Source organism: Vigna unguiculata, chromosome 3 (assembly GCF_004118075.2).
Source record: "Vigna unguiculata cultivar IT97K-499-35 chromosome 3, ASM411807v1, whole genome shotgun sequence".
NCBI classification, from domain to species: Eukaryota; Viridiplantae; Streptophyta; class Magnoliopsida; order Fabales; family Fabaceae; genus Vigna; species Vigna unguiculata.
Window position 1 is genome coordinate 30501069 of NC_040281.1, and position 27376 is coordinate 30528444.

The 27376-nt window shown below is 35.5% G+C and overlaps 1 long non-coding RNA gene across 1 annotated transcript; it reads right to left on the bottom strand.

The window, feature by feature from the left end:
- Window positions 1-19488: 19488 nt before the first annotated feature.
- On the bottom strand, window positions 19489-22379 carry LOC114177419. The gene is made up of 5 exons (XR_003603132.1): window positions 22200-22379; window positions 20444-21329; window positions 20159-20300; window positions 19969-20050; window positions 19489-19804 (listed from the first exon to the last, which is right to left on the bottom strand). It is a non-coding gene; the product is annotated as an uncharacterized LOC114177419 (long non-coding RNA).
- Between the last annotated feature and the right edge of the window lie 4997 nt (window positions 22380-27376).

The window sequence follows — 27376 nt, forward strand, 5'->3', positions numbered from 1 at the left end:
AGGAAATATAGTGGCTGATGCACTTTCTAGGAGGCATGCATTGCTTTCTATGCTTGAAACTAAACTGTTTGGTCTTGAATCTTTGAAGACATGTACAAGGATGATGCAAATTTTGCTGAAATATATGGTGCATGTGAAAAGTTTTCTGAAAATGGTTACTATAGGCATAATGGATTCTTGTTTAAATCAAATAAATTGTGTGTGCCTAAGTGTTCCATTAGAGAGTTGCTTGTGACGAATCACATGAAGGAGGTTTGATGGGTCATTTTGGGGTTCAAAAGACTTTGGAAATTTTGCAAGAGCACTTCTTTTGGCCTCATATGAAACGTGATGTACATAAGTTTTGTGATCACTGCATTGTGTGTAAAAAAGCTAAATCTAAGGTGAAGCCTCATGGATTATATACTCCTTTACCTGTTCCTGAATATCCTTGGACTGATATTTCAATGGACTTTGTTATGGGGCTGCCTAAACAAAGAATGGAAAGGATTTGTCTTTGTTGTTGTTGACAGATTTTCTAAAATGGCACACTTCATACCTTGCAAGAAGGTGGATGATGCTTGTCATGTGGCTGACTTGTTTTCAAGGAATAGTAAGACTTCATGGACTACCAAGGAGCATTGTGAGTGATAGGGATACAAAATTCCTTAGTCACTTTTGAGGACCTTGTGGGGTAAGATTGGTACTAAATGTTATTTTCTACTACTTGTCACCCACAAACTGATGGTCAAACTGAGGTAGTCAATAGAACTTTAGGCACATTACTTAGGACTGTTATAAAGAAAAATCTTAAGTCTTGGGAAGCATGTTTGCCTCATGTTGAGTTTGCTTATAATAGGGTGTCCATAGCACAACTAATTATTCACCTTTGAGATTGTATATGGATTTAACCCTTTAACTCCTCTTGATTTGCTACCTATGCCTACATTTCCATGTTTAAGCATAAAGAAGCACAGGCTAAAGCTGACTATGTGAAGAAGTTACATGAGCAAGTTAAGGGGTCAAATTGAAAAGAAAAACGAAAGCTATGCAAGGCAAGCTAACAAAGGTAGAAAGAAGGTTGTCTTCCAACCTGGAGATTGGTTTGGGTGCACATGAGAAAGGAAAGGTTTCCAGAACAAGAAAATCAAAGCTTCAACCAAGGGGAAATGGTCCATTCCAAGTGCTTGAAAGAATAAATGACAATGCTTACAAAATTGATCTGCCTGGTGAGTATAATGTTAGTTCCACATTCAATGTGTCTAACTTATCCCTTTTTGATGTAGAGGGAGAATCTGATTTGAGGACAAATCCTTCTCAAGAGGGAGAGAATGATGGAGGTGTGACAATGAGCAAAGACAAGGATCCACTTGAAGAACTTGGAGGACCTATGACAAGGTCTAGAGCAAAGAAAGCAAAAGAAGCTCTACAACAAGTGTTGTCAATATTATTTGAGTACAAGCCCAAGTTTGAAGGAGAAAAGACAAAAGTTGTAAATTGCATCGGGCCCAAATGGAAGAGGACTAACGCGCCAGATTAATGCAGTTTCTTTTATTTAAATAAAGGCCATTTGACATCTTAAGAACCAGCCTTGGAAGACTAAGAAGACCTTGCTGAATAATTTTGGATGACTTTTTGGTTGCCCCAATTTCAGTTATAACTAGCCATTAGGTAGTGGACAATTATTAGCTGATTGGTTTATTATTAGCACTAGTGGGATATAATGACATTAATGGTCTTTTTGTAACCCTAATGGTTAAAGCTCTATATAAGCTGAACCATTTCTTATCAATGAAATCAAGTTAAGTTCTGTTCAGAAATTCAATTTTTCTATCTAATAGTGAGAGTGATTCTCCTAGTTCTTGAGTGGTTCAAGAACCCTTGGCTGTATCAAAGGATTTTGCCATCCTTTGTGTGTTGCTCCTTTGGGAAAGAGCGATTCTTTCTTCCAACTTTTAGATTCACCCCTTATTACTTTCTCTTCACCCAATTTTCAAAAGAAAATTCTAATTCTGCACACAAACATCTCGTGGTCAAACTGGTTCTAACCCTAAAAGGAAAAAAAAATCCTAAGTCAGCCCTTGTGCAATGAGATTCACATCATATCTAGATTTGGAATAGGAAAGGAAGTTTATTATACAAAGTGTTTAACTAGAGGCCATCCATGTTTAGTTGCATTCGATTACAGAAGCGAAAACAATGTTGTGAGCCAAAGATTGGTGGAGAAACTCTAGTTACCAGCAACCTTTCATCTAGATCAAGCATGGATCAAATTCAGTACATGGCAATGTGTGAAAGAAGTATTATGTGATATTGCTCCCATGGACTCTTGTCATCTTCTTTTGGGATGGGCATGTCTTTGTTTTAAAACACTCCATCTTGATGAACGTTCCCTTTATTTGAGGCATGAGGGACATCAAACGTAGTAGAAATTTATGACACCAAGAAAACTCAGTAAGGATCAACGTAGGCTGAAAGAGAAACCAAAAAAAGAAAGAATAGAAAAAGAAGTAATATAAACTGCAGAAGGAAGACAAAATAAAGAAAAAGAAATGGAACTAGAGAAAGTTTATTCGTCAATGTTTTTTCTTCTACAATTTGTGATGTCATTTTACAAGAACAAAAGATAAGCATGTGAATGAAACACACCAACTTCCATGTTTACAAAGGAAGCTTGTTCATAGTGCTTTTTATGCATTTGGTCCGTCGATAAGAAGCAAATTCGCCAAACACAATGCATGGAATTATTTATTTTTACATATCAAGGTGGGGTACTGTTGCCAAGAAATGTTATTGACGGATTGCAACCATTGCAAAGTAACAAATATGAAGTTGAATTTGATCCTGGAAGAAGAGAATTGGTTTCAACATGTGAAAAAATAAAGTCCTTCACAAGATCATAATAAACTTACATTAAAACTAGTGTCTTATGATTCGGGACAAATCTTCTGGAACAAGGACCGTATTATGTGAATTGCATATGGGTCAAATGGAGGATGACTAATGTGCCGTGTTGATGCAGTTTCTTTTATTTAAATAAGGGCCCAATGCTTTGTAAAATTGGCTGACCAAATTATGTTTGTGCTTAACCAATTAATGGGCTTTAGTTTTGCTTTATCTTCAAGTTGAAATAAGGGTCCATATGCCAACTTAAGAACCAACCTTTGGAAGATCAAGAGGACCTTTGCTCAAAGTTTGTGGATGACTTTTGGTAGCCTTAAATTCAGTTACAATCAACCATTAAGTAGCGCATCGTCATTAGCTTGAGTAGATCATTAATTAATAGCTTTAAGCGGGATGATATTGAAATTTATGTGTTGTTTGTAATTCTGATGGTTAAAGCTCCTATATAAGTTGAACCATTTTCATCAATGAAGGCAAGATGAGTTTTATTCAGAAAATAAACGAGTTTTATCTCATCTATCTTAGTGAGAGTGATTCTCCTAAGTTCTTGAGTGATTCAAGAATCCATGAGTTTAATCAAAGGTGCTTTATCCCTTTGTGTGTTTCAACTCTTAGGCTTATCTTCCATTCTTGGAAGTGTGATGTCTATCAATTTCCGTTCCATCTTCTTTTATGTTTCCATTTTCTCATTTCAAATAATTTCTAAAATTTCTTGCTTTTTAGCATTGCAACAATGATAGATCAGTCAAAAGAATCGAACCGTGTAGATTCACATCATTTGGTATTCAGAGCCTGGCTATCTAGATTTGGAATAGGAAAGGAAATTTATTATACAAAGTGTTTAACCGAAGGCCATCCATGTTTAGTTGCATTTGATTACGAAAGTGAAAACAATGTTGTGAAAGAAGTATTATGTGATATTGCTCCCATGGACTCTTGTCATATTCTTTTGGGATGGGCATGACTTCGTTTTAAAACACTGCATCTTGATGAACATTCCCTTTATTTGAGGCATGAGGGACATCAACAGTAGAATAGGTTTTTCTTTGGGCCATGTATTGGGCCTTAGAGGAAATTGGGCTTTAGAAGTAATTTTGGACCAAAAAGGGGAATTGGGCCAAATGGGCCAAATGGGCCAAGAGTAGTGTGTCTACTCTAGAAAAGCCTAGAAGCTTCTCAAACTTGCTCTCCAAGGATGAGAGTTAGCTTCCCATGGCAAGACAAGTGTGACTTGCTTAGGTGGCAAGTCACACCTCCCACATGCTCCTTTTTGGCTCCAAAATTCAACTTTCTAGACTCCTTTTTCCCTCCACTTTTTGGAGACCCTTGGTCTCATTTTAGCCTATAAATAGAAGGCTTAGGAGATGTATTTTTCAGCTTGAAATTGAGTAATGAATTGCTGCCCAAATTTGTGCACAAATCTCTTTTGAGCTCACCTTAGAGTAAACTCTTCTCTAGTTTACTCTAGTCTTCTTCCTTAGGAGTTGGCCTCACCTCTCTTAAGAATCCTTTCACCTACACCAAACCAAACACCTTAAGCTTCTTTCCTTCATGCTTCCGCATCCAACACCATCCATGGAGCCTCCATTCTTCATGCAAGCTTCAATGGAGACAAGAAGAAGCCATCATGTGGTATCATGAGCCTTGGTTTTAGTGAGTTAAGTGCTTCTTCTCCATTTTTCTTTCAATTCCGTGTTGTTCATCACTTCTCCTACTTGTCTTGCTGTTTTTGTTCATTTTATTTTGAGTATTAATGTCTTTTTACTTTGGTTCATCTTCATTTGCTTCATCTTGAACCATCCTTGTGTGCTTTAGGTGTTCTATTTGGTTTCTACCATTTACTTTTCATTTTAATTGAGTATTTGTTTTTTTTGTTCAGTTCATTCTCTTGATTCTTGAGTTTATTTTGATTTTAAGATCCATATGTTTTGTCTAGAGTCATGTTTAGTCCATATATGTCATTAATTCCTTGTTTAGCTTTTAATTTTCTTTGAATTTGTTGGTGATGTGTTGCTGAATTTTTTTCAGATTTGAGTGCAGTTTTTAATCCTTAAAAATTAACACTCTCTTCTCTTTTGAGCCTTGGAAATGAACCTTCACATCTAGATAACCTTAGTTATCTTAATGTCCAGTGGGAATTTTCCTTGTGCTTGCTTAAAATCACCATAAACCACACTAAATTTCCTTTCAATTAATTGTGCTTTGGTGCTTTTTCATTTCTGTTTTTGAGTTCAGATTGCTATTTAGATCTTAGCAATGTCTTAGAGTCAATTTCCATTGTGTTTCATTGTGTTTCATGATCTTCTTTTGATTCCTTTAAGTTTCCTTCTCCTTTGTGCTTTTTGTTTCCATTAAAATGCAAATGATCAAGCATAGTGTGGTGTGATTCTGTTTTGTGGTGGAAACTAGCTGCTGTAAGAGCAATAAAAAGAAAGAAAAAGAGCAAAAAATAATACAAGCAAGTGCCAAAAAGAATCAAAAGAAAAGATCAAAAGAAAGTGGCAAAAGAAGTACACTAGAATCACTACCATCACTTGAGTTTGAGAGCATTATTTTGTTGCATTTTACTGCTGTTCCAGTTTCTGTCTGACTGCACACTGTTTGTATTTGATTTATCATAAAAATTGGCCGGTGCAAATCCAAATCTAATTTTTGCCTATTTTAGCTAAGACATAGACGAAAAAGTGAAAAAAAGAATCATTGAAAAATGTTGAGAAATGAAAAAATGAAAAATATCTGAAGCAGAGGCCTGAATTCACGTTTTTGGACTGGCAGTGAGTGAAAAATCAAATTTCAGTGCAGTTTTCTAGCTTATTTTGGTTGTTTTTCATCCATTCTAGTGCCATTCATTAGGTAATTCATTTGAGTGCTTATCTTGTTTCTTTACCTTATTTCTAGTTTGTCATTTCTTTGGTAATCCTTTGAGTTTGTCATGGCATTATTCACTTTTGGTTTAGCAATTATAATTTTGTGCTTTTCTTGCTTTATTTCTTGACCTCTTTTGGTTTGGTTTCTATATTTGGTGCATACTTCTTTTTGGAGGTGATCTAATTTTCCTAAGGTAGCATCCTAGGAGGTGGAGTACCTAGTCCCGAAAGAGAATCCTCTTTGGTGAGATCAAGAGGAAGTGCAAGAGTGAAACACTTGTGAGGACCAAGCCAAGAAGACAAAGCCAAGAAGACCTTTTACATTTTGTGCACTTTGATTGTATTCAAATTGAGTTGTAAAATTGTAATGCTTTCCTTCTTGTGTTCATGGCCTAGTTAGGTGTCTTGGGGGAGTCTTAGGTACTCAATCCCATCTCCTAACTAGAACCTCTTCTATACATTAGTGAATGCTTTTAGTGGTGAAGTTTGAAGGTTCCAAGTGCCTTCTACTTCTACCAAAACTTAGGCCGCATATAGCTTATAATCTTTCTTGTTTTTAATTTTCTTGTTTGATAGTTTAGTGTGTGTCAACTTAGTCTTTGAATTAATTTCATTTAAGAAGTTTTGTACAAAAGTTTCAAGTTCCCTTGGCTAGGAAAGACTTGGTATGTAAGCAATCCAAGTGATTCACCTCTCTTTCCTGGAGGAGAACTAAAAGCTTTTGCTATCTACTTCTTCTTTGAAATTTCTTTTAAAGACCAAAGTCTTCTAAAATCTAAAAAAAAATGTCTCAACCTCCTTCTCAATGTATGAGTGCTTCAAATGAAGAAGAAATAAGTTTGAAACAAATTGCCTTTGATTTGAGAGCACTACTACGTTGGAAGGAAGATGAAATAATTGCAAGGGAAAGGGAAAAACAAGAAAGAGATAGGTTTCATCAACTTTTAGATGAAGAGAGGAGGGGAACAAGAAATATGGAAAGGTTGCATGAGAGGATGAGTAATAGGAGTCAACATTTGTACTCCCACACTCCAACACTAGTCACACACTATGAAGAAGATAGTAGACTAGTTGACAACTTCTATCAACCTCCTCCTCCTCTAAGAAGAGAAAGAAGAGAGCCTAGGGAACCAAGAGCCATTAGAATAGACCTCCCTCACTTTTATGGGAAAGATGATGTTGAAGCTTATCTTGATTGGGAAATGAAGGTTGAGCAACTCTTTGCTTGCCATCAAATAAGTGAGGAGAGGAAAGTACCCTTAGCTACCCTTAGCTTCCAGGGCAATGCTATGTATTGGTGGACTGCCCTCGAAAGAGATAGGAGAATCAATCAAAGTCCCGAGGTCAAATATTGGAATGACCTCAAAGGAGCCCTTAGGAGAAGACATATTCCCTCCTATTATCATAGAGAGCTAATGGATAAGCTCCAAAGACTCCATCAAAATAAAATGAAAGTGGAAGAATATAGACAAAAGATGGAGTTATATATGATGAGGGCTGGGATTAGGGAGTCCGAGGATACCACCATTGCAAGGTTTCTTAGTGGCTTAAGTCTTGAGATAAGAGATAGAGTAGAATTGTTGCCCTACCAAGACTTAAATGACTTGGTTCAACTTTGCATAAAGGTAGAGCAACAAATTCTAAGGAAAAATTTTCGAAATGACTACTCTAACTCTTATACCAAGAAAGAATTCAAGAGGGAGGGTAAACAAGTCAAAGAGGAACCCTCCAAAAGTTTCAAGGAAAAGGAGAAACCAAGGGAAGGCACATCTTCACACACTCGCACTAGTGAAATCAAATGTTTCAAGTGTCTTGGTAGAGGTCATGTTGCATCTCAATGCCCCACCAAAAAGACCATGATCTTAAGGGGTGTTGACCACTATAGTAGCCAAGATGAGCAAGAAAGTGAGAGTGAGACTTCTAGTGAGGAGTCTAATGATGAGGCTAAGGAAATTGCCTATCCTTGTGAAGGAGACCTTCTAATGATTAGAAGACTTCTTAGCAACCAACCCATTCCAAAAGAGCCAACACAAAGAGAGAACATCTTTCATACAAGATGTAAAATTTTAGAAAACACTTGTTCTCTCATTGTTGATAGTGGTTCATGTTGCAATTGTTGTAGTACAAGGTTGGTTGATAAGTTGGCTTTGACTATCATTCCCCATCCAAAACCTTACAAATTGCATTGGCTTAATGAAAGTGGGGATTTGACAGTCCAACATCAAGTGAAGGTCAAGTTATCCATAGGGAAATATGAAGATAGTGTGCTATGTGATGTAGTACCTATGGAAGCTTGCCATGTTTTATTAGGAAGACCTTGGCAATTTGACAAGAAAACCATGCATAATGGTCTTACCAATGAAATCACCTTCACTCACAAGGATAGAAAATTTGTCTTGCATCCTTTATCACCATCCCAAGTGGTAGAAGATCAAATGCAAATGAAAAATAAAATAAAGAAAGAAAAAGAAAATTCTACCAACATGCATATTAGTGAAACAAGTTCCAATTATTTAGGTAGAAAACACAAGACTTTTGAGTGCCCTAGCAAAAAAGTCATCATTCTAAGGGGCAAAGACATGTGTGAAAATAAGTCACTTACTTCTTCCTCTAAACGAGAAAAGCAAGACCAAAATAAACCTTGTGTTGAAAAAGGAAATATTTTCAAAATTATATGGATTCAACATAAGGAAAATAAGAAGCAAAATGAAAAATCTCCTAAAACCAAAACCTTTATCATTCATTTGATACAAGGTGTATGAACATGGGAGTCACATTGTTTGGATGTTTACCAATATAACACTCATTTTGTTGTTTGGTGTTTGTTGTAGGATGGTCTTTGATCCTAGAGGAGGAAGACACAAGAAGAACAATAATAAAGGCTGTTGTCATGAAGAAACATGTAGATCTGAGGACAGATCCTTCGCAAGAAGGAGGGGATGATGACAAACGCCAGCCTTGGCCAAATGCAGACAAGAAGAGTGGTCCTCAACTGTTGAGAGGGCCCAAGCTCTTATCTTTTGGGCCAAAATTGTTTAAATATTAGATTAGAATTTAACTTTTGGGCTTTGTATTTTGGGCTCAGTAGAATAGGTTTTTCTTTGGGCCATGTATTGGGCCTTAGAGGAAATTGGGCTTTAGAAGTAATTTTGGACCAAAAAGGGGAATTGGCCAAATGGGCCAAATGGGCCAAGAGTAGTGTGTCTACTCTAGAAAAGCCTAGAAGCTTCTCAAACTTGCTCTCTAAGGATGAGAGTTAGCTTCCCATGGCAAGACAAGTGTGACTTGCTTAGGTGGCAAGTCACACCTCCCACATGCTCCTTTTTGGCTCCAAAATTCAACTTTCTAGACTCCTTTTTCCCTACACTTTTTGGAGACCCCTTGGTCTCATTTTAGCCTATACATAGAAGGCTTAGGAGATGTATTTTGGAGCTTGAAATTGAGTAATGAATTGCTGCCCAAATTTGTGCACAAATCTCTTTTGAGCTCACCTTAGAGTAAACTCTTCTCTAGTTTACTCTAGTCTTCTTCCTTAGGAGTTGGCCTCACCTCTCTTAAGAAACCTTTCACCTACCCAAACCAAACACCTTAACCTTCTTTCCTTCATGCTTCCGCATCCCACACCATCCATGGAACCTCCATTCTTCATGCAAGCTTCAATGGACACAAGAAGAAGCCATCACTTGTTAGCATTCCAACAATGATAGATCAGTCAAACGAATCGAACCCTGTGGATTCACATCACTTGGTATTCAGAGCCTGGTTATCTAGATTTGGAATAGAAAAGGATGTTTATTATCCAAAGTGTTTAACCGAAGGCCATCCATGTTTAGTTGCATTCGATTACGGAAGCGAAAACAATGTTGTGAGCCCAAGATTGGTGGAGAAACTCCAGTTACCAGCAACCTTTCATCTGGATCAAGCATGGATCAAATTCAGTACATGGCAATGTGTGAAAGAAGTATTATGTGATATTGCTCCCATGGACTCTTGTCATCTTCTTTTGGGATGGGCATGGCTTCGGTTTAAAACACTCCAATTTGATGAACGTTCCCTTTATTTGAGGCATGAGGGACATCAAAAGAAGTAGAAATTTATGACACCAAGACAACTCAGTAAGGATCAAAGTAGGCTGAAGGAGAAAATAGAAAAAGAAAGAGTAGAAAAAGAAGTAATATAAACTGCAGAAGGAAGGGAAAATAAAGAAAAAGAAATGGAACTAGATAAAGTTTATTCGTCAATGTTTTTTCTTCTACAGTTTGAGATGTCATTTTAGAGGAACTAAAGGATAAGCATGTGAATGAAACACACCAACTTCCACGTTTGAGAAGGAAGCTTGTTCGTAGTGCTTTATTATGCATTTGGTCCGTCGATAAGAAGCAAATTCGTCAACACAATGCATGGAATTATTTATTTTTACATATCAAGGTGGATGACTTTTGGTAGCCTTAATTTCAGTTACATCAACCATTAAGTACCGCATCGTCATTAGCTTGAGTGGATCATTAATTAATAGCTTTAAGCGGGATGATATTGAAATTTATGTGTCTTTTGTAATTCTGATGGTTAAAGCTCCTATATAAGTTGAACCATTTTCATCAATGAAGGCAAGCTGAGTTTTATTCAGAAAATAAACGAGTTTTATCTCATCTATCTTAGTGAGAGTGATTCTCCTAAGTTCTTGAGTGATTCAAGAATCCATGAGTTTAATCAAAGGTCCTTTATCCCTTTGTGTGTTTCAACTCTTAGGCTTATCTTCCATTCTTGGAAGTGTGATGTCTATCAATTTCGTTCCATCTTTTTTATGTTTCCATTTTCTCGTTTAAATAATTTCTCAAATTTCTTGCTTGTTAGCATTCCAATAATGATAGATCAGTCAAACGAATCGAACCCTGTGGATTCACATCATTTGGTATTCAGAGCCTGGCTATCTAGATTTGGAATAGGAAAGGAAGTTTATTATACAAAGTGTTTAACCGAAGGCCATCCATGTTTAGTTGCATTGATTACGGAAGCGAAAACAATGTTGTGAGCCAAGATTGGTGGAGAAACTCCAGTTACAAACCATTCATCTGGATCAAGCATGGATCAATTCAGTACATGGCAATGTGTGAAAGAAGTATTATGTGATATTGCTCCCATGGACTCTTTCATCTTCTTTTGGGATGGGCATGGCTTCGTTTAAAACACTCCATCTTGATGAACGTTCCCTTTATTTGAGGCATGAGGGACATCAAAAGAAGTAGAAATTTATGACACCAAGACAAGTCAGTAAGGATCAAGTAGGCTGAAGGAGAAAAGAAAAAGAAAGAGTAGAAAAAGAAGTAATATAAACTGCAGAAGGAAGGGAAAATAAAGAAAAATAAATGGAACTAGAGAAAGTTTATTCGTCAATATTTTTTCTTCTACATTTATGATGTCATTTTAGAGGAACTAAGAGATAAGCATGTGAATGAAACACACCAACTTCCATGTTTAAAAAGGAAGCTTGTTCATAGTGCTTTATTATGCATTTGGTCCGTCGATAAGAAGCAAATTCGTCAAACACAATGCATGGAATTATTTATTGTTACATATGGTGGATGACTTTTGGTCGCCTTAATTCAGTTACAATCAACCATTAAGTAGCGGATCATTATTAGCTTGAGTGGATCATTAATAATAGCTTTAAGCAGGTTGATATTGAAATTTATGTGTCTTTTGTAATTCTGATGGTTAAAGCTCCTATATAAGTTGAACCATTTCATCAATGAAGGCAAGCTGAGTTTTATTCAGAAAATAAACGAGTTTTATCTCATCTATCTTAGTGAGAGTGATTCTCCTAATCAAAGGTCCTTTATCCCTTTGTGTGTTCAACTCTTAGGCTTATCTTCCATTCTTGGAAGTGTGATGTCTATCAATTTCCGTTCCATCTTCTTTTATGTTTCCATTTTCTCGTTTAAATAATTTCTCAAATTTCTTGCTTGTTAGCATTCCAACAATAGATCAGTCAAACGAATCGAACCTGTGGATTCACATCATTTGGTATTCAGAGCCTGGCTATCTAGATTTGGAATAGGAAAGGAAGTTTATTATACAAAGTGTTTAACCGAAGGCCATCCATGTTATTTGCATTCGATTACGGAAGCGAAAACAATGTTGTGAGCCAAAGATTGGTGGAGAAACTCCAGTTACCAGCAAGCTTTCATCTGAATCAAGCATGCATCAAATTCAGTACATGGCAATGTGTGAAAGAAGTATTATGTGATATTGCTCTCATGGACTCTTGTCATCTTCTTTTAGGATGGGCATGGCTTCGTTTTAAAACACTCCATCTTGATGAACGTTCCCTTTATTTGAGGCATGAGGGACATCAAAAGAAGTAGAAATTTATGACACCAAGACAACTCAGTAAGGATCAACGTAGCCTGAAGGAGAAAAAGGAAAAAGAAAGAATAGAACAAGAAGTAATATAAACTGCAGAAGGAAGGGAAATAAAGAAAAGAAATGGAACTAGAGAAAGTTTATTCGTCAATGTTTTTTCTTCTACAGTTTGTATGTCATTTACAGGAACTAAAGGATAAGCATGTGAATGAAACACACCAACTCCATGTTTAAAAAGGAAGCTTGTTCATTGTGCTTTATTATGCATTTGGTGCGTCGATAAGAAGCCAATTCGTCGACCACAATGCATGGAATTATTTATTTTTACAGATCAAGGTGGATGACTTTTGGTAGCCTTAATTCAGTTACAATCAACCATTAAGTAGTGCATCGTCATTAGCTTGAAGTGGATCATTAATTAATAGCTTTAAGCGGGATGATATTGAAATTTATGTGTCTTTGTAATTCTGATGGTTAAAGCTCCTATATAAGTTGAACCATTTTCATCAATGAAGGCAAGCTGAGTTTTATTCCGAAAATAAACGAGTTTTATCTCATCTATCTTAGTGAGAGTGATTCACCTAAGTTCAGGAGTGATTCAAGAATCCATGAGTTTAATCAAAGGTCCTTTATCCTTTGTGTGTTTCAACTCTTAGGCTTATCTTCCATTCTTGGAAGTGTGATGTCTATCAATTTCCGTTCCATCTTCTTTTATGTTTCCATTTTCTCGTTTTAAATAATTTCTCAAATTTCTTACTTGTTAGCATTCCAACAAGATAGATCAGTCAAACGAATCGAACCCTGTGGATTCACATCACTTGGTATTCAAACCTGGCTATCTAGATTTGGGAGAGGAAAGAAGTTTATTATACAAAGTGTTTAACCGAAGCCATCCATGTTAGTTGCATTCGATTACGGAAGCGAAAACAATGTTGTGAGCCAAAGATTGGTGGACAAAACTCCAGTTACCAGCATCCTTTCATCTGGATCAAGCATGATCAAATTCAGTACATGGCAATGTGTGAAAGAAGTATTATGTGATATTGCTCCCATGGACTCTTGTCATCTTCTTTGGGATGGGCATGGCTTCGTTTTAAAACACTCCATCTTGATGAACGTTCCCTTTATTTGAGGCATGAGGGACATCAAAAGAAGTAGAAATTTATGACACAAGACAAGTCAGTAAGGATCAACGTAGGCTGAAGGAGAAAACAAAAAAGAAAGAGTGAAAAAGAAGTAATATAAACTGCAGAAGGAAGGGAAAATAAAGAAAAATAAAGGGAACTAGAGAAAGTTTATTCGTCAATGTTTTTTCTTCTACAGTTTGTGATGTCATTTTACAGGAACTAAAGGATAAGCATGTGAATGAAACACACCAACTTCCCATGTTTAAAAAGGAACCTTGTTCATAGTGCTTTATTATGCATTTGGTCCGTCGATAAGAAGCAAATTTCGTCAAACACAATGCATGGAATTATTTATGTTACATATCGAGGTGGGATGACTTTTGGTAGCCTTAATTTCATACAATCAACCATTAAGTAGCGCATCGTCATTAGCTTGAGTGGATCATTAATTAATAGCTTTAAGCGGGATGATATTGAAATTTATGTGTCTTTTGTAATTCTGATGGTTAAAGCTCCTATATAAGTTGAACCATTTTCATCAATGAAGGCAAGCTGAGTTTTATTCAGAAAATAAACGAGTTTTATCTCATCTATCTTAGTGAGAGTGATTCTCCTAAGTTCTTGAGTGATTCAAGAATCCATGAGTTTAATCAAAGGTCCTTTATCCCTTTGTGTGTTTCAACTCTTAGGCTTATCTTCCATTCTTGGAAGTGTGATGTCTATCAATTTCCGTTCCATCTTCTTTTATGTTTCCATTTTCTCGTTTTAAATAATTTCTCAAATTTCTTGCTTGTTAGCATTCCAACAATGATAGATCAGTCAAACGAATCGAACCTGTGGATTCACATCATTTGGTATTCAGAGCCTGGCTATCTAGATTTGGAATAGGAAAGGAAGTTTATTATACAAAGTGTTTAACCGAAGGCCATCCATGTTTAGTTGCATTCGATTACGGAAGCGAAAACAATGTTGTGAGCCAAAGATTGGTGGAGAAACTCCAGTTACCAGCAACCTTTCATCTGGATCAAGCATGGATCAAATTCAGTACATGGCAATGTGTGAAAGAAGTATTATGTGATATTGCTCCCATGGACTCTTGTCATCTTCTTTTGGGATGGGCATGGCTTCGTTTTAAAACACTCCATCTTGATGAACGTTCCCTTTATTTGAGGCATGAGGGACATCAAAAGAAGTAGAAATTTATGACACCAAGACAAGTCAGTAAGGATCAACGTAGGCTGAAGGAGAAAAAGAAAAGAAAGAATAGAAAAGAAGTAATATAAACTGCAGAAGGAAGGGAAAATAAAGAAAAAGAAATGGAACTAGAGAAAGTTTATTCGTCAATGTTTTTTCTTCTACAGTTTGTGATGTCATTTTACAGGAACAAAAGGATAAGCATGTGAATGAAAACACCAACTTCCATGTTTAAAAAGGAAGCTTGTTCATAGTGCTTTATTATGCATTTGGTCCGTCGATAAGAAGCAAATTCGTCAAACACAATGCATGGAATTATTTATTGTTACATATCAAGGTGGGGTACTGTTGCCAAGAAATGTTATCGACGGATTGCAACCATTGGAAAGTAACAAATATCAAGTTGAATTTGATCCTGGAAGAAGAGAATTAGTTTCAACTTGTGAAAAAATAAAAGTCCTTCACAAGATCATAATAAACTTACATTAAAACTAGTGTCTTAAGATTCGGACAAATCTTCTCGAAGAAGGAGGGTATGATGTGAATTGCATATGGGTCAAATGGAGGATGACTAATGCGCCGTGTTGATGCAGTTTCTTTTATTTAAATAAGGGCCCAATGCTTTGTAAAATTGGCTGACCAAATTGTGTTTGTGCTTAACCAATTAATGGGCTTTAGTTTTGCTTTATCTTCAAGTTGAAATAAGGGTCCATATGCCAACTTAAGAACCAACCTTTGGAAGATCAAGAGGACCTTTGCTCAAAGTTTGTGGATGACTTTTGGTAGCCTTAAATTCAGTTACAATCAACCATTAAGTAGCGGATCGTTATTAGCTTGAGTGGATCATTAATTAATAGCTTTAAGCGGGATGATATTGAAATTTATGTGTCTTTTGTAATTCTGATGGTTAAAGCTCCTATATAAGTTGAACCATTTTCATCAATGAAGGCAAGCTGAGTTTTATTCAGAAAATAAACGAGTTTTATCTCATCTATCTTAGTGAGAGTGATTCTCCTAAGTTCTTGAGTGATTCAAGAATCCATGAGTTTAATCAAAGGTCCTTTATCCCTTTGTGTGTTTCAACTCTTAGGCTTATCTTCCATTCTTGGAAGTGTGATGTCTATCAATTTCCGTTCCATCTTCTTTTATGTTTCCATTTTCTCGTTTTAAATAATTTCTCAAATTTCTTGCTTGTTAGCATTCCAACAATGATAGATCAGTCAAACGAATCGAACCCTGTGGATTCACATCATTTGGTATTCAGAGCCTGGCTATCTAGATTTGGAATAGGAAAGGAAGTTTATTATACAAAGTGTTTAACCGAAGGCCATCCATGTTTAGTTGCATTCGATTACGGAAGCGAAAACAATGTTGTGAGCCAAAGATTGGTGTAGAAACTCCAGTTACCAGAACCTTTCATCTGGATCAAGCATGATCAAATTCATACATGGCAATGTGTGAAAGAAGTATATGTGATATTGCTCCATGGACTCTTTCATCTTCTTTGGGATGGCATGGCTTCGTTTTAAAACACTCCATCTTGAAAACGTTCCCTTTATTTGAGGCATGAGGGACATCAAAAGAAGTAGGAAATTTATGACACAAGACAAGTCAGTAAGGTATCAACGTAGGCTGAAGGAGAAAAAGGAAAAAAAGAATAGAAAAGAAGTAATATAAACTGTAGAAGGAAGGGAAAATAAAGAAAAAGAAATGGAACTAGAGAAAGTTATTCGTCAATGTTTTTTCTTCTACAGTTTGTGATGTCATTTTACAGAACAAAAGGATAAGCATGTGAATGAAACACACCAACTTCCATGTTTAAAAAGGAAGCATGTTCATAGTGCTTTATTATGCATTTGGTCCGTCGATAAGAAGCAAATTCGTCAAACACAATGCATGGAATTATTTATTGTTACATATCAAGGTGGGGTATTGTTGCCAAGAAATGTTATCGACGGATTGCAACCATTGGAAAGTAACAAATATCAAGTTGAATTTGATCCTGGAAGAAGAGAATTCGTTTCAACTTGTGAAAAAATAAAAGTCCTTCACAAGATCTAATAAACTTACATTAAACTAGTGTCTTAAGATTCGGAACAAATCTTCTCGAACAATGAGGGATGATGTGAATTGCATATGGGTCAAAAGGAGGATGACTAATGCGCCGTGTTGATGCAGTTTCTTTTATTTAAATAAGGGCCAATGCTTTGTAAAATTGGATGACCAAATTGTGTTTGTGCTCAACCAATTAATGGGCTTTAGTTTGCTTTATCTTCAAGTTGAAATAAGGGTCCATATGCCAACTTAAGAACCAACTTTGGAAGATCAAGAGACCTTTGCTCAAAGTCTGTGGATGACTTTTGGTAGCCTTAAATTCAGTTACAATCAACCATTAAGTAGCGGATCTTATTAGCTTGAGTGGATCATTAATTAATAGCTTTAAGCGGGATATTGAAATTTATGAGTCTTTTCTAATTTGATGTTAAAGCTCCTATATAAGTTAACCATTTTCATCAATGAGGCAAGCTGAGTTTTATTCAGAAAATAAACGAGTTTTATCTCATCTATCTTAGTGAGAGTGATCTCCTAAGTTCTTGAGTGATTCAAGAATCCATGATTTAATCAAAGTCCTTTATCCCTTTGTGTGTTTCAACTCTTAGGCTTATCTTCCATTCTTGGAAGTGTGATGTCTATCAATTTCCGTTCCATATTCTTTTTATGTTTCCATTTTCTCGTTTTAAATAATTTCTCAAATTCTTGCTTGTTAGCATTCCAACAATGATAGATGAGTCAAACGAATGAACCCTATGGATCACATATTTGGTATTCAGAGCCTAGCTATCTAGATTTGGAATAGGAAAGGAATTTATTATACAAAGTGTTTAACCGAAGTCCATCCATGTTTAGTTGCATTCGATTACGGAAGCAAAACAATGTTGTGAGCCAAAGATTGGTGGAGAAACTCCAGTTACCAGAACCTTTCATCTGGATCAAGCATGGATCAAATTCAGTACATGGCAATGTGTGAAAGAAGTATTATGTGATATTGCTCCATGGACTCTTGTCATCTTGTTTGGGATGGGCATGGCTTCGTTTTAAAACACTCCATCTTGATGAACGTTCCCTTTATTGAGGCATGGGACATCAAAGAGTAGAAATTTATGACACCAAGACAAGTCAGAAGATCAACGTAGGCTAAGGAGAAAAAGGAAAAGAAAGAATAGAACAAGAAGTAATATAAACTGTAGAAGGAAGGGAAAATAAAGAAAAAGAAATGGAACTAGAGAAAGTTTATTCGTCAATGTTTTTTCTTCTACAGTTTGTGATGTCATTTTACAGGAACAAAAGGATAAGCATGTGAATGAAACACACAACTTCCATGTTTAAAAAGGAAGCTTGTTCATAGTGCTTTATTATGCATTTGGTCCGTCGATAAGAAGCAAATTCGTCAAACACAATGCATGGAATTATTTATTGTTACATCAAGGTGGGGTACTGTTGCCAAGAAATGTTATCGACGGATTGCAACCATTGGAAAGTAACAAAGTATCAAGTTGAATTTGATCTGCAAGAGGAGAATTAGTTTCAACTTGTGAAAAAATAAAAGCCCTTCATAAGATCATAATAAACTTACATTAAAACTAGTGTCTTAAGATTCGGACAAATCTTCTCGAAGAAGGAGGGTATGATGTGAATTGCATATGGGTCAAATGGAGGATGACTAATGCGCCGTGTTGATGCAGTTTCTTTTATTTAAATAAGGGCCCAATGCTTTGTAAAATTGGCTGACCAAATTGTGTTTGTGCTTAACCAATTAATGGGCTTTAGTTTTGCTTTATCTTCAAGTTGAAATAAGGTCCATATGCCAACTTAAGAACCAACTTGGAAGATCAAGAGGACCTTTGCTCAAAGTTTGTGGATGACTTTTGGTAGCCTTATTCAGTTACAATCAACCATTAAGTAGCGGATCGTTATTAGCTTGAGTGGATCATTAATTAATAGCTTTAAGCAGGATCATATTGAAATTTATGAGTCTTTTCTAATTTGATGGTTAAAGCTCCTATATAAGTTAAACCATTTTCATCAATGAGGCAAGCTGAGTTTTATTCAGAAAATAAACGAGTTTTATCTCATCTATCTTAGTGAGAGTGATTCTACTAAGTTCTTGAGTGATTCAAGAATCCATGACTTTAATCAAAGGTCCTTTATCCCTTTGTGTGTTTCAACTCTTAGGCTTATCTTCCATTCTTGGAAGTGTGATGTCTATCAATTTCCGTTCCATATTCTTTTATGTTTCCATTTTCTCGTTTTAAATAATTTCTCAAATTTCTTGCTTGTTAGCATTCCAACAATGATAGATCAGTCAAACGAATTGAACCCTATGGATTCACATGATTTGGTATTCAGAGCCTGGCTATCTAGATTTGGAATAGGAAAGGATTTATTATACAAAGTGTTTAACCGAAGTCCATCCATGTTTAGTTGCATTCGATTACGGAAGCGAAAACAATGTTGTGAGCCAAAGATTGGTGGAGAAACTCCAGTTACCAGAAACCTTTCATCTGGATCAAGAATGGATCAAATTAGTACATGGCAATGTGTGAAAGAAGTATTATGTGATATTGCCCCATGGACTCTGTCATCTTCTTTGGGGATGGGCATGGCTTCGTTTTAAAACACTCCATCTTGATGAACGTTCCCTTTGTTTGAGGCATGAGGGACATCAAAAGCAGTAGAAATTTATAACACCAAGACAAGTCAGTAAGGATCAACGTAGGCTGAAGGAGAAAAAGGAAAAGAAAGAATAGAACAAGAAGTAATATAAACTGGAGAAGGAATGGAAAATAAAGAAAAAGAAATGGAACTAGAGAAAGTTTATTCGTCAATGTTTTTTCTTCTACAGTTTATGATGTCATTTTACAGGAACAAAAGGATAAGCATGTGAATGAAACACACCAACTTCCATGTTTAAAAAGGAAGCTTGTTCATAGTGTTTTATTATGCATTTGGTCCGTCGATAAGAAGCAAATTCGTCAAACGCAATGCATGGAATTATTTATTGTTACATATCAAGGTGGGGTACTGTTGCCAAGAAATGTTATCGACGGATTGCAACCATTCACTACACCAAAAATGTCTATAGACAGCGCTTTTTTTGTTCATAGACTACGCTTTTTAGGCGCTTTCTATTGGAGCGATGTCTATTAATAGATAGCGCTGACAATAAAGCGCTATCTAATGACATTCAATACATATCACTTTTCCAAATAAATGCTCTCTATCTGCACATCACTAAACAACACTTCTTCAAATAAGCGCTCTCTATCTGCCCATCACTAGACAACACTTTTCCAAATAAACGCTCTCTATCTACACATCAATAGACAACACTTTGATCAACAAATGCTCTCTATTCGTTGCATTTTTTTTTATAATTTATTTTATATAATAAATGAAAAATAAAATAAATTACAAAAAAGAAAAATAAATCCCAAACCACGAACCCTAGAGATATAAAAAAAGGCTAAAACTACCTTAGAGCTAACAATACTATCTACCCATCTTCTAGTCACTGTCGTCACACAGAGCACTAATTCACCACTTGGGTCCTACTATCTGCAATAAGAACATGGGCATTAATATTCAATTCCTAGTGCACAAGTGAAATTAGATACGAAATAGTACATGTGTGAGATCAAATTAGTAGAAGCTATGTCACATAACCTTGTAAGAAATTGTAGGTACAATTGCGGGTTGACAGCACCTGGGGTGTTTGTCCGCTCACTTGATGAAAGATCAAACATCACAATCAAACATGTGCTCTTATCAAGGCCACACATCTTCCATGCTATTGTCTTTCCCTCGCCTATAACAATATAAACAATTTAAGGACCTTTATCCAATACGATTGTAACGACCAAAATTCAGAGAAACCACATTTATTCAGTGTTAGTTTTGTTACTTTTGTTACTAAAAAGCAACACAGTTTCAAACGAAAGAATATCCAACCTTTTCCAAGGAAGTGCAAGGCTCGATCACTCCCTAAATTTTGATTTCCTCGGAGCAATTTATCTTTTGGGTTCCACTGAAACATAAATAAAGTTGGCAATGAGCACATCTGATAACTGATAAAGAAAAATTGTTTGAAGAAAATGAAATGAGGGAAAATGTTTGAAGAGAAAAATGAAAACACATTCACAAAAAGGAAAATGCCAGTATAACAGTTCAAATGAATGAATTCTCACTTGAAACAAAGACTAAGAGATTGTTCCCCATTCTCAAAACTTTTAGCCAAGACAACAAAACCACTGGTTGGTTCAACCGTAACTTTGATTTCTTTAACTCCAACCTTTTTATTTAAAGCATTCAGAATTCAACACATGATAGAATTAGATCCAAATTGTTTTTCAATGTAACATTCTCACAAAATTACAAACTCAAATTCATGCATACCCACTGCACAATATAAACAAGAACTTTCTTGTATACCCATAATAAAGTAAATAAAAAATTAAACAAAATAAAATTAAAAATATAACTAGATTTTCTCTTAATTAGAAAAATAAATGAAAACCATATTGAAATATAGCTTAACAAGTCATGCAGCCATGTGTTGCCAGTAACAGGAAATGAATTTAATTAGGACGTTAATTAGGAATTTAATTAGGAATATGTAATCAAATAAGCCTATAAAAAATTGTGCATAACCACATGAATCTACTTAGTCAATCAATGTAAAATAAGAATTAAGGCATTTGAAGGAATTAAATTAAAGAGACAAATCCTTATCAGATTTAGTATAATATAACTCCCAAATTGCAGGTTTCCCATCCTTGGAGGTAGTAACTCAGCTCGTTCATTCAAACACCAAATCATTAACATGGTCCCAATATATCTGCAGTATTAAAACTCAATCGTAATTAGGAATAAACTCATTCAAGTAATAGAAGGAAAAAAGAATGCTTTTGAAAAGCAATTATTGAGAGATAATAGTGGAAATGACAGAACCAGTTACCCCCAACGGAAAGTATTACATAAGTAAGGGAATAAAAAGAAAGATGAAAAGTTGCCAATGGCTGTAATTTCATAGAGAAATTAATACAAACTTACAATAGTATAATGAAAAATATTGTAAATTTTGAAAGAAAGTAAAACAACAAGCACACTTAATGTATCAAAATCTAAAATTAATTTTTAAGATTAAATTACAGTCATAGTTTCTGTAGCACCCTGATCTGTTCTACAAAGTCCAGGCATTACACAATGATATGCATGAATGCAACGAGAAAATCGTATAAAAATGTTGGAGAGGTAAGAAAGAATAACCTGAATAAGAATGCCATGTCCTCGGAAACAAAGGAAGTGGCAACGCTTAGAACGGGAATGTTAAAAATGTTAAAAAGCTTAGAAATTAGGTTAAAGATGGATACGGACCCGCAAAAGCTATTTTGACAGTTCCTAAGAAAGTAATCATAGTTAAGATAGAAGGGGATGAAAAAAAAAGTTGTGGAATAGAAATTGGGAGGGAAAGGTTCAAACCGAGTCGACCAATGTGTGTGGTTTCTATCAACTGCGATAAGGGATCAATTGCCTAACTGGCAAGGGTAGGCATAGACAGCAATAAAAGCACTCGTTTCACATCCACTTCCTAGGGTTTTTCATTTTGATTGAGCGATAACTTACTATGAAAGAATTGAAGATGTAATTGTGATATTTGTTGTTCATGGAGACACATTCATTCAAAGGAAAACAATAGTGAACTTACACGAAGGGGTTGGGGTGAAGTTGATGATCCTCGTCAGCTTATTGTTGTTGTTCGGAGTTGAGGTGGTTGAGAGCGAGGGGAGAGGGCTTGGAGTGAAGGGTTACGGCGGAGGGCTGGACGAAAAGTTTTCTAGGAATTTTTTAATAAATAAGAGACAACACCTTTTTTAGTTAAACGTTGTCTGTTGATATCACAGTAAATAACGTTTAATTCTAAAAACGTTTTCTATTCATCTATATAAAAATGTTTATATTTTAAAAAATATAAATCAAATGTACATAGCATCTTTCGAACGAAGCGTTGTCTATATGTATATATTTTCATATCGCTTATTTTATAAAGTGCTATCTTTTTATCCCATGGTTTAATTTATAGCGCTTAATTAAATAAGCGCTTTCTAAAGTGTGTTATCTATTGATAATTTTGGCGTAGTGATTGAAAAGTAACAAATATCAAGTTGAATTTGATCCTGGAAGAAGAGAATTAGTTTCAACTTGTGAAAAAAATAAAAGTCCTTCATAAGATCATAATAAACTTACATTAAAACTGGTGTCTTAAGATTCGGAAAAAATCTTCTCGAACAAGGAGGGTATGATGTGAATTGCATATGGGTCAAATGGAGGATAACTAATGCGCCGTGTTGATGCAGTTTCTTTTATTTAAATAAGGGCCCAATTCTTTCTAAAATTGGCTGACCAAATTGTGTTTGTGCTTAACAAATTAATGGGCTTTAGTTTTGCTTTATCTTCAAGTTGAAATAAGGGTCCATATGCCAACTTAAGAACCAACCTTTGGAAGATCAAGAGGACCTTTGCTCAAAGTTTGTGGATGACTTTTGGTAGCCTTAATTTCAGTTACAATCAACCATTAAGTAGCGAATCGTTATTAGCTTGAGTGGATCATTAATTAATAGCTTTAAGCGGGATGATATTGAAATTTATGAGTCTTTTGTAATTCTGATGGTTCAAGCTCCTATATAAGTTGAACCATTTTCATCAATGAAGGCAAGCTGAGTTTTATTCAGAAAATAAACGAGTTTTATCTCATCTATCTTAGGGAGAGTGATTCTCTAAGTTCTTGAGTGATTCAAGAATCCATGACTTTAATCAAAGGTCCTTTACCCTTTGTGTGTTTTAACTCTTAGGCTTATCTTCCATTCTTGGAAGTGTGATGTCTATCAATTTCCGTTCCATCTTCTTTTATGTTTCCATTTTCTCGTTTTAAATAATTTCTCAAATTTCTTGCTTGTTAGCATTCCAACAATGATAGATCAGTAAAACGAATTGAACCCTGTGGATTCACATGATTTGGTATTCAGAGCCTGGCTATCTAGATTTGGAATAGGAAAGGAAGTTTATTATACAAAGTGTTTAACCGAAGTCCATCCATGTTTAGTTGCATTCGATTACGGAAGCGAAAACAATGTTGTGAGGCAAAGATTGGTGTAGAAACTCCAGTTACCAGAACCTTTCATCTGGATCAAGCATGGATCAAATTGAGTAGATGGCAATGTGTGAAAGAAGTATTATGTGATATTGCTCCCATGGACTCTTGTCATCTTCTTTGGGAATGGGCATGGCTTCGTTTTAAAACACTCCATCTTGATCAACGTTCCCTTATTTGAGGCATGGGGACATCAAAAGCAGTAGAAATTTATCACACCAAGACAAGTCAGTAAGGATCAACGTAGGCTGAAGGAGAAAAAGGAAAAGAAAGAATAGAACAAGAAGCAATATAAACTGCAAAGGAAGGGAAAATAAAGAAAAAGAAATGGAACTAGAGAAAGTTTATTCGTCAATGTTTTTTCTTCAATAGTTTGTGATCTCATTTTACAGGAACAAAAGGATAAGCATGTGAATGAAACACACCAACTTCCATGTTTAAAAAGCAAGCTTGTTCATAGTGCTTTATTATGCATTTGGTCCGTCGATAAGAAGCAAATTCGTCAAACGCAATGCATGGAATTATTTATTGTTACATATCAAGGTGGGGTACAGTTGCCAAGAAATGTTATCGACGGATTGCAACCATTGGAAAGTAACAAATATCAAGTTGAATTTGATCCTCGAAGAAGAGAATTAGTTTCAACTTGTGAAAAAATAAAAGTCCTTCATAAGATAATAATAAACTTACATTAAAACTGGTGTCTTAAGATTCGGAACAAATCTTCTCGAACAAGGAGGGTATGATGTGAATTGCATATGGGTCAAATGGAGGATGACTAATGCGCCGTGTTGATGCAGTTTCTTTTATTTAAATAAGGGCCCAGTGCTTTGTAAAATTGGCTGACCAAATTGTGTTTGTGCTTAACAAATTAATGGGCTTTAGTTTTGCTTTATCTTCAAGTTGAAATAAGGGTCCATATGCCAACTTAAGAACCAACCTTTGGAAATCAAGAGGACCTTTGCTCAAAGTTTGTGGATGACTTTTGGTAGCCTTAATTTCAGTTACAATCAACCATTAAGTAGCGCATCGTCATTAGCTTGAGTGGATCATTAATTAATAGCTTTAAGGGGTTGTAATTGAAATTTATGTGTCTTTTGTAATTCTGATGGTTAAAGTCCTATATAAGTTGAACCATTTTCATCAACGAAGGCAAGCTGAGTTTTATTCAGAAAATAAACGAGTTTTATCTCATCTATCTTAGTGAGAGTGATTCTCCTAAGTTCTTGAGTGATTCAAGAATCCATGAGTTTAATCAAGGTCCTTTATCCCTTTATGTGTTTCAACTCTTAGGCTTATCTTCTATTCTTGGAAGTGTGATGTCTATCAATTTCGTTCCATCTTCTTTTATGTTTCCATTTTCTCGTTTTAAATAATTTCTCAAATTTCTTGCTTGTTAGCATTCCAACAATGATAGATCAGTCAAACGAATCGAACCCTGTGGATTCACATCATTTGGTATTCAGAGCCTGGCTATCTAGATTTGGAATAGGAAAGGAAGTTTATTATACAAAGTGTTTAACCGAAGGCCATCCATGTTTAGTTGCATTCGATTACGGAAGCGAAAACAATGTTGTGAGCCAAAGATTGGTGGAGAAACTCCAGTTACCAGCAACCTTTCATCTGGATCAAGCATGGATCAAATTCAGTACATGGCAATGTGTGAAAGAAGTATTATGTGATATTGCTCCCATGGACTCTTGTCATCTTCTTTTGGGATGGGCATGGCTTCGTTTTAAAACACTCCATCTTGATGAACGTTCCCTTTATTTGAGGCATGAGGGACATCAAAAGAAGTAGAAATTTATGACACCAAGACAAGTCAGTAAGGATCAACGTAGGCTGAAGGAGAAAACAAAAAAGAAAGAGTTGAAAAAGAAGTAATATAAACTGCAGAAGGAAGGAAAATAAAGAAAAAAATGGAACTAGAGAAAGTTTATTAGTCAATGTTTTTTCTTCTACAGTTTGTGATGTCATTTTACAGGAACTAAAGGATAAGCATGTGAATGAAACACACCAACTTCATGTTTAAAAACGAAGCTTGTTCATAGTGCTTTATTATGCATTTGGTGCGTCGATAAGAAGCAAATTTGTCAAACACAATGCATGGAATTATTTATTGTTACATATCAAGGTGGATGACTTTTGGTAGCCTTAATTTCAGTTACAATTAACCATTAAGTAGCGCATCGTCATTAGCTTGAGTGGATCATTAATTAATAGCCTTAAGCGGGATGATATTGAAATTTATGTGTCTTTTGTAATTATGATAGTTAAAGCTCCTATATAAGTTGAACCATTTTCATCAATGAAGGCAAGCTGAGTTTTATTCAAAAAATAAACGAGTTTTATCTCATCTATCTTAGTGAGAGTGATTCTCCTAAGTTCTTGAGTGATTCAAGAATCCATGAGTTAATCAAAGGTCCTTTATCCCTTTGTGTGTTTCAACTCTTAGGCTTATCTTCCATTCTTGGAAGTGTGATGTCTATCAATTTCCGTTCCATCTTCTTTTATGTTTCCATTTTCTCCTTTTAAATAATTTCTCAAATTTCTTACTTGTTAGCATTTCAACAATGATAGATCAGTCAAACGAATCGAACCCTGTGGATTCACATCATTCGGTATTCAGAGCCTGGCTTTCTAGATGTGGAATAAGATAAGAAGTTTATTATACAAAGTGTTTAACTGAAGGCCATCCATGTTTAGTTGCATTCGATTACGGAAGCGAAAACAATGTTGTGAGCTAAAGATTGGTGGAGAAACTCCAGTTACCAGCAACCTTTCATCTGGATCAAGCATGCATCAAATTCAGTACATCGCAATGTATGAAAGAAGTATTATGTGATATTGCTCCCATGGACTCTTCTCATCTTCTTTTAGGATGGGCATGGCTTCGTTTTAAATCACTCCATCTTGATGAGTGTTCCCTTTATTTGAGGCATGAGGGACATCAAAAGAAGTAGAGATTTATGACACCAAGACAAGTCAGTAAGGATCAACGTAGGCTAAAGGAGAAAACAAAAAAAGAAAGAGTAGAAAAAGAAGTAATATAAACTGCAGAAGGAAGGGAAAATAAAGAAAAATAAATGGAACTAGAGAAAGTTTATTCGTCAATGTTTTTTCTTATACGGTTTGTGATGTCATTTTACAGGAACCAAAGGATAAGCATCTGAATGAAACACACCAACTTCCATGTTTAAAAAGGAAGCTTGTTCATAGTGCTTTATTATGCATTTGGTGTGTCGATAAGAGCAAATTCGTCAAACACAATGCATGGAATTATTTATTGTTACATATCAAGGTGGATGACTTTTGGTAGCCTTAATTTCAGTTACAATCAACCATTAAGTAGCGCATCGTCATTAGCTTATGTGGATCATTAATTAATAGCTTTAATGGGGTTGTAATTGAAATTTATGTGTCTTTTGTAATTCTGATGGTTAAAGTCCTATATAAGTTGAACCATTTTCATCAACGAAGGCAAGCTGAGTTTTATTCAGAAAATAAACGAGTTTTATCTCATCTATCTTAGTGAGAGTGATTCTCCTAAGTTCTTGAGTGATTCAAGAATCCATGAGTTTAATCAAAGGTCCTTTATCCCTTTGTGTGTTTCAACTCTTAGGCTTATCTTCTATTCTTGGAAGTGTGATGTCTATCAATTTCGTTCCATCTTCTTTTATGTTTCCATTTTCTCCTTTTAAATAATTTCTCAAATTTCTTGCTTGTTAGCATTC